Consider the following 14,139-nt stretch of genomic DNA (forward strand, 5'->3'; position numbering starts at 1 on the left):
CTTGATCACTTAAACTTGCTTAAAGTGATTTTTAATTATATCATAGAGTCCCTAATAATTTTTAGGATAATGATTCATCTTCTTAATATTTTTTTATAGCTCTATGAGTTAAATCCTACACTACCAAAATTATCTCATTACATACATATTCACCCTTAATACTAGTATATTATATAACTTGAGTTCTTCTCAATCTTTAATTTTTTCCTAAGCGCTACGTGCCAGAGAACCAAGTTCTCAACTTTTCTTAAGCATGACACTTACAGCTCAAATGCTGAATCATTTTCCTTCTCTTGACAACACAACTTTTCAACCTTTCCTTTTTCTCACACGTATAAAACCACAAGCTCTTCTCAGTCTATCATTTAATGATTCATCCCCAACATAATACGTGTCATAAGGCATGGCCAATGAGCTGTCATCTGCTAACACACTTTTCCTCCTCATTGGACAGCACAACAAAAGAATTAATTTACTAAGGCCATTTGCTCCATGCGATAGGCACAAGGTTTCAACAGCCTTCTTTTCTTGTTTTTCTGAAGCCTATAAAAGGCCATGTATATTGTGAGCTTTTGGATTTTAATTCAGTATCCGTCAACAATTATTCCTTTCTTTTACCTTATTTACGTCCCTCTCTCTATCTATGCCAAACATTTCTTTCCACTTTCTCTCATACGTAGCTCACAATAAAATTAGTTATGAGTGAGTTAGTTTTTTTTTTTTAAATTCTTAAGTTTTGGAGCGGAAGCTAGGATCTTGAAGCTTAGCATTTTTTAAAGCGATTAATTTTCTAAGGACACGAAGTGCAATAATGCGTTCGTGTCGGAGCTAAAAGATGGAAGGAAAGCTAGTCGGTACGAGGAGCGATGACGTGATTGGATCGAAGTCGCAACTTAGAAAAGAAAGTGGCTAAGGTAAGGGTAACTCGGTTTTAGCGCGTTTTTGAGTCTTGCATGCTTTTATCGCACTGCATGCGTTTGAGATGAAGGTGTTTAATTTAATTGGCAATTGATTGAAATATTGGTATGCTTGCTATGTTGTATACTTGCTTATGTTAAATGTTTTCTGAGACTTGTGTCAAATGTTTTCTGAGGCTAAGGTCGTTGTTAAACAATAGAGACATGCGTCTCCGTTTTCTGGGCTTCGGCCATTGGTTATTGTTGAAATTATGAATAACATGTGGTTATTTTGAGTTGATTATTGGTTTGGAAATTATCGTTGACTGACTTGACATATAGGGAAAGTGGCAATGAGGTGGGTGTGGTCCCACGTGATTATCCTGTCTTTCGAGGCGTTATAAAGTGGCAATGAGGTGGGTGTGGTCCCGCAAGATTGTCCCATCTTTCGAGATGTTCTAAAGTGGCGATGAGGTGGGTGTGGTCCCACGCGATTGTCCCGTCCGTAGTGGCGCTAAGTGGCAATGAGGTGGGTGTGGTCCCGCGTGATTGTCCCGTCTTGTGAGACGTTATTGATTGATCAATTTTGGTAGCAGCATATAGTTGCATTATAGGAAACTAACATCTGACCCTATGTTGTTGGATTTTAGTTATTGGTTTATTGATATCTGATTTGATGTTATATTGTTGAGGTTATTATTATCTGGGCTAATCTATGTTAAGTTTTTGATATATGAGTTTAGTTATATTGCTGGTTTTGTTGATATCTGGATTAACTTAAGTTGCTAGTTTATTTACCATGCTAGGTAATTAAATTTGAATAACATGATTTTCTCCTTTATATGTGGTAGTTGCATGGAGTTAACCCTTTCTATTTGCTACTTGTTATTTGGACGCTTAACGCTATTAGGCGATGAAGAGCCTTCTGGCGATGCTTAGCCATGCTGAGATGGAGAAGGGATAGTAACCGGCGGAGCAAGGATGTAAGAAGCTGTATAGTTTCCTCTTAGTAGTTTATGTTTTGAGTCTTCTTTGCTATCTGAAAATTCTGTTACAAAAATCATGTTTTCGCCACTGTTTAAGTGTGCGCACTTATTTTGAAAACTTACTTATGCTATTGTAAGACACTATTATTATATGTCAGGAACGAGTTGTTTAATTAAGACTATGTTATGTATTAAACTGTGTTTAGTTGTTTTGAAAAGGAAAAAAAATTATCGTGTTTTCTTAGGATTACGAAATAGTCCTTAGACTTTGTTAGGTTACTAATGTGACTCCTCACTTGAGAAATTGGGGCGTGACACTGCGCGAGTTAATTTGAGCCACTAGACCTTGAAGAACATTCTCGTCATAGCAATCATAAATCATACCACACTTTTTCCCCGTTAGTAAAGCGCACCTCGCCCTTGTCAAAACGCCTTTAGGGTCACTACCCTCAAGCTCCAAAAGCGCTAATTCATTACCCATGACGGCAAAATCTTCCACACTATCCACCACCTTAGAGTCGCAACAATCCCTCTCTTCTATCGTCCGTTTCTTCCTTCCCCCTCGCTTCACTTTCTTAGGTCTTCCCCGAGGACGAGACACCTTCGCTAGAGAAGAAGTAGGCACGTTGCGACTACCCGGTTTTTTAGGCCGCCCTCGCCCTCTAGAAGGCCTCAAATAGGTCTCCAAAACACAAGGAGATCCTTGAGAGCCAGCTTCACCACCCCGAGATCAGGGAAAGTCAAGCACCTCCTTCTACTTTTAATTAAAGTAGACTCCCTTCTAGAAAAAATAAAATAAGGCTAACTAATAAAAATTAACTAAATTTTATTTAATTTTAAAATATAGGCTCACCTATAAAAAAAATTAGATTTAATAGAATAACCACTTTTATAATATTTTTCATTGTTTATATCATATCATGTCCACCTCAAACACAAGAGAGAGGAAAAAAATTTATGCTGCTCTTACTCTATCATGCCTATATCATAAATTTTATTTTATCATACTCTTATCCTATCCCAACCATCAAACGGGCCTCAATATCTTATGATTGGATCTTTTTCTTTCACGCTTGTGCATTTTTTTAAACCCCAACTTGTGTGTGTGACTGTATGTTATTTGCTAGGTTTATATTTGTGATTCATTTTCATCACACACACACACACATATATATATATATATATATATATAATTAAGAATATTATGTAAATGTATGTCACTGGTTGAACCACGACCAAACCATCAAACCTCAAACCAGAATCTTGACCGGTTCAATGACCAGTCCGGTTCTTGCAAGTTTAAATGATCCTACATAAAATTTGAGTTAAATAATCATAGTCCTAAGTGCACTAATGATATTTAAGATAAATGATACAACCTCCGTTCTTTATTGACTGTCCACTTTGAAGAAAAAAATTGTTCTTATATATTTATCCACTTAGAGTTTCAAGAAAGCAATAAATGATGTTTTTTTCCAAAAAAAAATTCCCTTGCAGGAACAATTAACCAGGAAAGATAAAATACACTCTAAAGGGTAAAGGGTGACACAAGAAAACAAATAATATTTTCCTGAAAATAAACAAAATTAATTGAACTTCTTAATATGTGTGTTTCTTATTTCTCTGGATAGTTAAATAGGAACAGAGGTAGTAAAATATAAAATTTTGCACGCACTTATCTTAAATATTGTTGATCCAAGTAAAACTATAATGATTTAACCTTAACTTTGTGTAAAGGCATTTAGACAACCTCGTGCACAACTCACATTAAAACCTTCGTATGTGCGTGTAATTATACACACTTTAGAGTAATTACATAATTGATTTTTTTTAAAATACATAATAATATAATATTGCTTCATAAAATATCTATTTTTTTAAATAAACCTAAATGTATTAAATAAGGTAAAGGGGTGATTAAAAGAAAAAATCATACAAATTAGAAATATTAACACATACACAAGAGGCTACTAAAAGAGTCGTGTATCCCTTCACTGGTATTAGCAATATGGAACAAAAATAGTCAAGAAAAGAAACCTGCAAGTGCAACGTATTTTTAAACACGGGATAGCTTCTTCGTCGCCATGACCCTGTAAAAAAATATAAGCTGAATTCACATTGTGAAAGCCTTTCGTGTTGGTCGTCTAAATCCATTTGTCCAATACCCCTGCCTAAGATTTGCATAGTTTACAAGCAGTTTTAAATCTTCAATCCAATCTTTTTCTTCCTATCAAGAAGTGGTCTCTACCAACTTAATTCATATTTCCAAGAGTTATCAAACCATTTGCCCATTTCATTACAGATTTTTGTTTGCTGAGTACAGAAGATATGCATCCTTCTATACTTACCATGGAGAGCTTCATTCCCTAATTAGATATATTTTCTTGGCTTAAATAAGTTTTTCGTCCCTAACCTTTCCATAATACCTGGTTTTCGTCCCTCGCCGGAGCAAAGGTGGGGTTTAGTCCCTAACCTTTGCCAAAACGTTTGGTTTTCGTCCCTCCGGAGCTCTGGGTCAACGCCGGAGCTCCGGTGGCCCATGTGGCAATGCCACATAGGATTAGTGAGGCCACGTGTTATTATTATTATTGTTAAATTTTGGATCTCATCCTCATGTATAAAATTGAATTTGGTTTTAGTCCCTGGAATAATAATCATGATTTGGCATGCATCCTTACATAGAATATTGATCTGTGTTTTGGTCCCCTATTGGACATTAAAAGGCTACTTAGGAAGAAAAAACGTGTTAAAGTATGACAATCGCATATGCCACAACATAATTTCATGCATAAGTCAATGGTGAAAACTTACTGGAGGGGTTGGAGCTGTTGTTGGTGCCTGGTTTCCAGCTTGCTCCTGTGCTGGTTCTTGAGGATTTGTCACATTCCAGCTTGCTCCTGTGCGTGCTAATGTGGATGGACCACTATTTTTATTGATGTAGCCAAGTTAAGCCACTTGTGCAATTTATGTCTTTGTGGATGGACCACTATCATTTTGTAAGAATATTTTGACTTATGCATGAAATTATGTTGTGGCCTTAGCAATTGTCATACTTTAACACGTTTTTTCTTCCTAAGTAGCCTTTTAATGTCCAATAAGGGACCAAAACACAGATCAATATTCTATGTAAGGATGCATGCCAAATCATGATTACTATTCCAGGGACTAAAACCAAATTCAATTATATACATGAGGATGAGATCCAAAATTTAACAATAATAATAATAATAACACGTGGCCTGACTAATCCTATGTGGCATTGCCACATGGGCCACCGGAGCTCCGGCGTTGACCCAGAGCTCCGGAGGGACGAAAACCAAACGTTTTGGCAAAGGTTAGGGACTAAACCCCACCTTTGCTCCGGCGAGGGACGAAAACCAGGTATTATGGAAAGGTTAGGGACGAAAAACTTATTTAAGCCTATTTTCTTCTTACCTTTACCAATCTCACACATGGGAATGTGATATTTCACCCGAAGCACCCTGCACAAAAGGCTCTTTTTTCTCATGAAGAAGTCTCAATCTCCATTTGACCAATAAGGCATTGTTAAATAGGTCCAAGTTCTTCTATATTTTTTTTGTTCTCATATATACAAAATAAGTAATTTAAACCTGGAGTGAATGAATGAAACATAAATATAATATAATCAAAAAACATATATTAACATATTATTTAAACATTACCTCATTTATTTGTCCTAATTCTCTCTAATATGATGGCATCTCTACTGGAACCTCTTTGTTAAGCCTATTATAATTATTCTAATAGCTGCGCTCAGCCTGAGTATTTGAGGTACAAGGATTGAAATTCTGGTTCACGCACAAGACAAATGTCGTATCAAATGTCTAACACATCTTGCACAACGTACAACAGATAAATCACAAGTTCAACACAATATTAAACTAGCAAAATAGTAAAGAAGAATACAGAGAATTGGTAACCCAGTTCGGTGCAACGTCACCTACGTCTGGAGGGCTTCACCCCGAGAAAGATAATCCACTATTATAGAGAATTAAGTACACAAAAGGTCTTAACTGAACTGCCCTAGTTCATTGCTTTTTCTACCTATTCCTACCCGTGGTTTATTACTTAGGTCTCCCCCTAAGTATGAGAACCCCCTCTCACTTTCTCACACACAATCACTGCCACAGTGATTGAAACAATAAACAATAAGATGAAGATGAATAGATTACAACTCAACTAAACAAACCAACTTTATGTGTTATGATGATCAATGATGGCAGTAGAGTGGTGTACAAATAACAGTGGACTCAGAGAGAAACAAACCCTAAAACACACGCTCTTGCTCAAGCAACACAACGCACAATCCACCCTTGAGCAGCTAGGGTTAGATCTTCTTAAATACCAATTCTTCAACAACCTTTAATCTTCAATGGACTTGCACGAAAATAGAGTCCACAAAACAGATCTGGAACAAATCTTTTTAAATCAGTAACAAATCTTATCAAATAAGATTTGAACAAAAGATAACAACTTTCACACTTTAAACCAAATCAAATCTTCTTCAGCAGATTTGGTTACACTATAATATATTCCAGATGACACACATAAGCTTCTTCAAAATCCATAACTTGATTATCACGAAATTAATCCAAAGCTTCACAATTTAATCAGCCAAACACACAACACGTTCTCAGGGACAAATGTTACAACACGATGTTACAACATCTTGGCACACCCAATACATTAGCTAAAATGTAGACAACCATAAAAAAGGAACAACAAGGATGCTTGGACTATAATGTTTCAAGATATCCTTCTTTGTTCGGGGTAGTAAAAAACGACTCAAATATGAGAGGTCAGAATTCGAATGATAGACTCGATTATCTAAGATGACAATTGGACTGGGCGAGCCCCTAGAGGGGCAACGCCCAGCATGTATCCCGCCCTGAGGCGGGGCCCTGGCCTTCAGATGGGCCTTGACCTCGGAGGCCCAATTGGCCCAATAGGTAGTACCCAAGCTCTATAAATAGGAGGTAGTTATCAAGTGTAAGGGACTTTTGGCTCATTTGATGAAATAACACTCGAAATTCAGCACTCTCTCTCACTCTCATTCTCTCTTAGCACAATCCCTCTACCTCTAGGTACTATGTCTCTCTTCAATGTTCATTCCCAGAACATTTGGCGCCGTCTGTGGGGACTGTAAACTTTCTACTCCCATTCACGTGGATTGATTGTGCATGAAGTTACCTCTGATTGTGATTAGGCAATTCTCTGGTTTTCTGATTTTGATTCTGTGACTAGTGTTGGTTTTCCGATCGAGTTTGCATCATTTCTGGTTTGGATGGAGACTCGACGCAGGAGGCAGCATCATTCACCAATGCGACAGCGGATTTCGCCGCCTCGACGGCCTCATCGTGTGGTCCTAGATTCTCCGGTACGAACGGCAGGAGTACAGTCGCCTTCTCCTCCTCCATCACCACCACCTCCTCCATCGCCTTCACAGGTGGGATCTCTGGAGCGCTCATCAGAGAATTCACCTGCTCCGGAACAACAACCGGCGGTGACACAGGAGCAATGGCGCCATTTGATGCGCAGCATTGGCAACATCCAGCAGCGGAATGAGCATCTACAGGCTCAGTTAGATTTCTACCGTCGCGAGCAGCGAGATGATGGAAGCAGAGAAGCAGATGCCGTGGCTGAGTTCCGTCCGTTCTCGGAAGATGTTGAGAGTGTGGCGATTCCGGATAACATGAAAACGTTAGTTCTGGATTCTTACAGCGGAGATTCCGATCCGAAAGATCATCTTCTGTATTTTAATACGAAGATGGTGATAATTGCGGCGTCAGATGCGGTGAAGTGCAGGATGTTTCCATCGACGTTCAAATCGACGGCGATGGCGTGGTTCACAACTTTGCCGCGCAGATCGATTTCAAATTTCAGAGACTTCTCATCCAAGTTTCTAGTGCAATTCTCGGCAAATAAGAATCAGCCGGTGACGATCAATGACCTATACAATATTCGCCAGCAAGAAGGGGAGTCACTGAAAGAGTACATGGCAAGGTACAGCGCGGCGTCGGTAAAGGTAGAGGACGAGGAGCCTCGAGCTTGTGCTTTAGCATTTAAAAACGGTTTGCTGCCGGGAGGGTTGAACAGCAAATTGACACGTAAGCCGGCGCGCTCGATGGAAGAGATGCGTGCTCGTGCCAGCACTTATATTCTCGATGAGGAGGACGCCGCTTTCAAGAGAAAGCGCGCGAAGTTGGAAAAGGGTGACACGTCGCCCAAGCGCGCGAAAAAAGATAGGAGCGGCGAAGATAAGGGGGATGGCAAGCAGCAGAGACCAGGTAAGGGGAAGTCGGTATTCAAACCGACCAAGGAACAGTTGTATCCACGGCGCGATGATTATGAACAACGTCGGCCTTGGCAATCTAAGTCTCATCGCCAGAGGGAGGAAACTGATATGGTGATGAACACAGATTTATCGGATATGCTCCGAGGGGCGGGGGACGCAAATCTAGTAGATGAACCGGAGGCCCCAAAGTATCAGCCACGGGACGCCAATCCCAAGAAGTGGTGTGAGTTCCACCGGTCCGCCGGGCATGATACGGATGACTGTTGGACTTTGCAGCGGGAGATTGATAAGTTGATTCGGGCGGGATATCAAGGAAATCGTCAAGGTTTGTGGCGCAACGGTGGCGATCAAAACAAAGCGCACAAGCGGGAGGAGGAGCGAGCGGACATTAAGGGCAAGAAAAAGCAAGAATCAGCGGCTATCGCCACAAAAGGGGCTGATGACACGTTCGCTCAACACTCAGGACCGCCCGTCGGGACCATCAACACCATCGCCGGGGGATTTGGCGGCGGTGGCGACACTCATGCGGCGCGTAAGCGCCATGTTCGTGCCGTTAATTCCGTTCATGAGGTCGCTTTTGGATTCGTACACCCTGACATAACAATCTCGATGGCGGACTTTGAGGGGATAAAGCCTCATAAGGACGACCCGATTGTGGTGCAGTTAAGGATGAACAGTTTCAACGTTAGAAGGGTACTCCTGGATCAGGGTAGTTCGGCTGATATTATCTATGGTGATGCATTTGACAAGTTGGGACTAACTGACAATGATCTAACTCCATACGCGGGAACCTTGGTAGGTTTCGCGGGGGAGCAAGTAATGGTGCGGGGATACATTGATCTAGACACAATATTTGGGGAAGATGAGTGTGCCAGGGTTTTGAAGGTAAGGTATCTGGTTCTCCAGGTGGTGGCATCTTACAATGTCATCATTGGGCGAAATACATTGAATCGCCTTTGTGCTGTAATTTCAACAGCCCACTTGGCGGTCAAGTATCCGCTAAGAGTGGAAAGGTGGGAAAGCTGAAGGTGGACCAGAAGATGGCGAGGGAGTGTTACAATAATTGCCTTAACTTGTATGGCAAGAAGAGTGCGTTGGTTGGTCATAGATGTTATGAAATCGAAGCTTCGGATGAAAATCTTGATCCCCGGGGCGAGGGGCGAGTAAATAGGCCCACGCCAATTGAGGAAACGAAGGCGCTAAAGTTTGGCGATCGCACTTTGAAGATTGGGACCAGACTGACGGAAGAGCAGGAGACGCGCCTGACAAAACTGCTTGGGGAGAACTTAGACTTGTTTGCTTGGAGCTGCAAAGACATGCCTGGAATTGATCCAAACTTCATATGCCATCGGTTAGCATTGAATCCAAGTGTCAAGCCAGTTTCACAACTCAGGAGGCGCTTGGGTGGCGACAAAGGGAAGGCGGTGCAACAGGAAGTCGACAAGTTGCTGGCGGCAGAGTTCATCAGGGAAGTGAAGTATCCGACGTGGTTGGCGAACGTCGTAATGGTGAAGAAGGCGAACGGGAAATGGCGAATGTGTGTAGATTACACAGACTTAAACAAAGCATGTCCAAAAGATTCGTATCCCCTTCCCAGCATCGATAGCCTTGTGGATGGTGCCTCGGGCAACGAACTGCTTAGCTTGATGGATGCTTATTCTGGCTATCATCAAATCCGCATGCACCCGGCAGACGAGGACAAAACGGCTTTTATGACTGCCAGAGTCAATTATTGCTATCGCACCATGCCGTTTGGACTAAAGAACGCTGGGGCGACCTACCAAAGATTGATGGATAGGGTTTTTGCTGGGCAGGTGGGAAGAAACATGGAGGTTTACGTTGATGACATGATTGTTAAATCAGTACGTGGTTTAGACCATCATCAAGATCTGGAGGAAGCATTTGGCGAAATAAGGAAGCACAATATGCGTCTCAACCCGGAGAAATGCTCTTTTGGTGTTCAGGGTGGCAAGTTTTTGGGATTTATGATCACATCCAGAGGAATTGAGATAAACCCAGAAAAATGCAAGGCGATTCAGCAGATGAAAAGCCCTTCTAATGTGAAAGAGGTCCAACGTTTAACGGGGCGAATAGCAGCATTATCTCGGTTTCTTCCCAAGTCTGGTGACAGATCTTTCCCTTTTTTCAAGTGTCTTCGCAAGAATGTCGCATTTGAGTGGACGGCGGAGTGTGAGGAAGCTTTTGTTCGCCTCAAGGAACTCCTATCGTCACCGCCAATCTTGTCGAAACCAATACAGGGACACCCGCTGCATTTGTATTTTGCTGTGAGCGATAGTGCTCTGAGTTCTGTGATGTTGCAGGAGATAGATGGCGAGCATCGAATCGTTTATTTTGTTAGTCACACACTCCAGGGCGCGGAGGTCAGATATCAGAAAATTGAGAAGGCGGCGCTGGCAGTCCTCGTCACCGCCCGGCGGTTGAGACCTTATTTTCAGAGTTTTCCCGTGAAGGTGCGGACGGATTTGCCCTTGAGACAAGTATTACAAAAACCGGATTTATCAGGTAGATTGGTCGCCTGGTCGGTTGAATTGTCAGAGTATGGTTTGCAATATGATAAGCGGGGCGCGGTTGGTGCGCAGTCACTAGCTGACTTTGTGGTCGAGTTGACTCCAGATCGGTTTGAAAGAGTGGACACTCAGTGGACTCTCTTCGTGGATGGATCCTCCAATAGTAGTGGCAGCGGCGCGGGAGTAACGTTAGAAGGGCCGGGGGAACTAGTGTTGGAGCAATCCCTGAAATTCGAGTTCAAAGCAACGAACAACCAGGCAGAATATGAAGCTCTCATCGCCGGATTGAAGTTGGCGCGGGAAGTGAAGATCGGGAGTTTGTTGATAAGAACGGACTCACAATTGGTGGAGAATCAAGTGAAGGGAACTTTCCAGGTCAAAGATCCTAATCTGATCAAGTACCTTGAGCGGGTTCGGTATTTGATGACACTTTTTAAAGAGGTCGTGGTGGAGTACGTTCCTCGGGCAGAGAATCAGCGGGCGGACGCGCTGGCCAAATTGGCGAGCACGCGGAAGCCCGGCAATAACAAAAGTGTGATTCAGGAAACGCTGGCGTACCCAAGCATCGAAGGCGAGCTCATGGCCTGCGTGAACAGAGGGGGAACATGGATGGGTCCCATAATATCTATCTTGGCGGGGGACCCGGCAGAAGTGGAGAAATGCACGAAGGAACAACGGCGGGAGGCGAGTCACTATACTCTCATTGACGGACACTTGTATCGCCGTGGTTTCTCAACGCCATTGTTGAAATGCGTACCGCCAGAGAAGTACGAAGCGATAATGTCTGAGGTACATGAAGGAGTGTGTGCGAGCCACATCGGGGGAAGGTCTTTGGCTTGCAAGGTGTTGAGGGCGGGTTTTTACTGGCCCACCCTCAGGAAAGATTGTATGGACTTCGTGAAGCAGTGCAAGAAATGTCAAGTGTTCGCGGATTTGTCTAAGGCACCGCCAAAAGAGTTGGTAACGATGAGCGCCCCGTGGCCTTTTGCCATGTGGGGTGTGGACTTAGTCGGACCTTTTCCGACCGCCAGGGCACAAATAAAGTTTATATTAGTGGCGGTGGACTACTTCACTAAGTGGATTGAGGCTGAACCCCTGGCCACGATTACTTCTGCAAAGATAGTCAATTTCTACTGGAAGCGTATTGTTTGCAGGTTCGGGATCCCAAGGGCGATCGTATCTGACAACGGGACCCAGTTTTCAAGCAGCCAAACAAGGGAGTTCTGCAGGGAAATGGGCATACAAATGAGGTTCGCCTCTGTTGAACATCCGCAGACGAACGGGCAGGTGGAATCTGCAAACAGGGTAATCCTGCGAGGACTAAGACGACGGCTTGCGGAGGCTAAGGGAGCTTGGTTGGATGAACTTCCGGCGGTGCTGTGGTCGTACAACACCACCGAGCAGTCTACTACAAGGGAAACCCCCTTTAGAATGACCTATGGGGTAGATGCCATGTTGCCGGTGGAGATTGACAACTTTACATGGCGGACTCAACCAGGTTTTAAAGGGGAAAATCAGGCCAACATGGCGATGGAGCTGGACCTTTTGTCGGAAACGCGCGACGAGGCGCACATTCGGGAAACAGCGATGAAGCAGCGCGTGGCGGCAAAGTTCAACAGCAGGGTTCGCGTCCGAGATATGCAGGTCGGCGACCTGGTCCTCAAGTGGCGATCGGGAGCCCCGGGGAACAAGCTTACTCCCAACTGGGAAGGGCCCTACCGCATTATTAAAGTTCTTGGTAATGGGGCCTATCACTTAGAAGAGCTTGATGGAAGGCGGTTACCTCGATCGTTCAATGGTTTGAGCTTGCGCTACTTTTATAGTTGATCGCAGGCGAGAAAGTGAACAAGGCGGAATCGCCGGAGCCAGATATCTTTAAGATTTTCCGAAGTGTTTTCAAATTCTCCAATGTATTGCAATAACAAGGCGTGCTCTTTTTCTCCGAAAGGAGTTTTTTAATGAGGCGCTCCATCAGTAAAATAAAACGAAAATTCACGAAATTCGTGTCCAAAAATTCCAGGGATTCCCTAACGATCGGAATTGCCGATCGACATAAAGAATTACGGCGATCACTAAGTGGGACAAACTTGATCCCCAAAGGGGCTTGCTGGAACCCTGAAGGTTGTGGCGATTCCACAAATGGCCTTTGACGCCTGGGAATCACCCTCCGGAAAGTCTGACGTGATCGCCGGTCCCGTAAACGATGTGCTGGGTAAGTCTCGCCAGAATACGACGAGCGCCGTTAACTAGGCAAAAGTCTTGGGACCCCCAAATGGCCATTGGGATCCAAGCATTGTAAGCCCCGAGCGGGCAAAGCCCCGGGCGAAGTCCTCGAGAATGGAGGCCGTTTCTTCCTATTGGGGAAAAACGTCTAAAGTCTTGGTGGTGGAATACCAAGCAACAAGTCCTAGTTAAAATTAAGGCACGAAATCGTTAGGCGTAATTCAATCATATGACGCGTGAAAAATAGCGCAAGATATAAGGTCGGCGAATGAATAAGGTGGAAGGCGAGTGCTCGGTCACTCAGGATGTTGAATATTTTACTACTCTGGCGTGTTGAGGGGTTAAACTATGAAACTTATTCTTAAATTTTTTAAGTCATAAGAAGGCGGCGACTAAAAAGTGTACGGCGGAAGCATTCCAACATGATTTACAAAATATCCAACGCGGTATAAAAACTATGACGAAGGGTTGCTTAAACATAGACGAATGGCGGAAAAGTACACTACAAGGTGACAGTAAGAGCTAAAGTAATGTTAAAAATTACATTATTCATTGTTTTCTTTCTCCTGTTCTTCTTCTTCCTCTTCTTCTTCAGTCGCTGTCCAGAGGTTTTGGTCAATCAGGGGAGGATCGTCGGGACCAACCAGTCCTTCGGCGGTTATCTCTTTCATTACTCCCATGGCGCTAAAGTCAAAGTTCGGGTACAAATGTTGGGCCTGATCTTTGGCGAGGTAGAAACCGCGCTCGGGTTGTCAAGGGCGATGTCAGCGGCTGTTCCCTCACCTCAGTGGCTTTGGCCTTCTCCGTCGCCAGCTCGTCCTCTGGTTTTTGATCTTTGCCAGTTGGGAAGCAATCTCAGCATCTTTCGTGGCGAGGGCCTCGGCATGAGTTTCGGTCGCTTTCTTGATCTCCTCGGACGTAGCCTGCATCACCGCCTCCATGTCAGACTTCGCCAAGGCCAAGGACTCCGCAGACTTTTTCTCTTGCTCCGCCAACGCCTTCTTCACTAACTCCAGCACGCCTTCTCACTAACTCCAGCTCAGCGCGCAGTATGGCAAGCTCTGACTCCTTAGCAATCAGCGCCTCGCCTCGGGCGATCAAGTCCTTCTCAGCTTGCTCTTTTTCCTTTTTGCAAGCTTGAAGGCTTGCATCAAGCTCATCTGCTTCTTCCTTCATCAGCGCCAGCTGAT

At 43.5% G+C, this 14,139-nt stretch overlaps 1 long non-coding RNA gene across 1 annotated transcript; it reads left to right on the forward strand.

Moving 5' to 3' along the window:
* Nucleotides 1–231: 231 nt before the first annotated feature.
* On the forward strand, nucleotides 232–2,059 carry LOC130716605 (uncharacterized). The gene is made up of 2 exons (XR_009012093.1): nucleotides 232–914; nucleotides 1,807–2,059. It is a non-coding gene; the product is annotated as an uncharacterized LOC130716605 (long non-coding RNA).
* Nucleotides 2,060–14,139: the final 12,080 nt, after the last annotated feature.

This window comes from Lotus japonicus, chromosome 5, assembly GCF_012489685.1.
Source record: "Lotus japonicus ecotype B-129 chromosome 5, LjGifu_v1.2".
Taxonomy (NCBI): Eukaryota; Viridiplantae; Streptophyta; class Magnoliopsida; order Fabales; family Fabaceae; genus Lotus; species Lotus japonicus.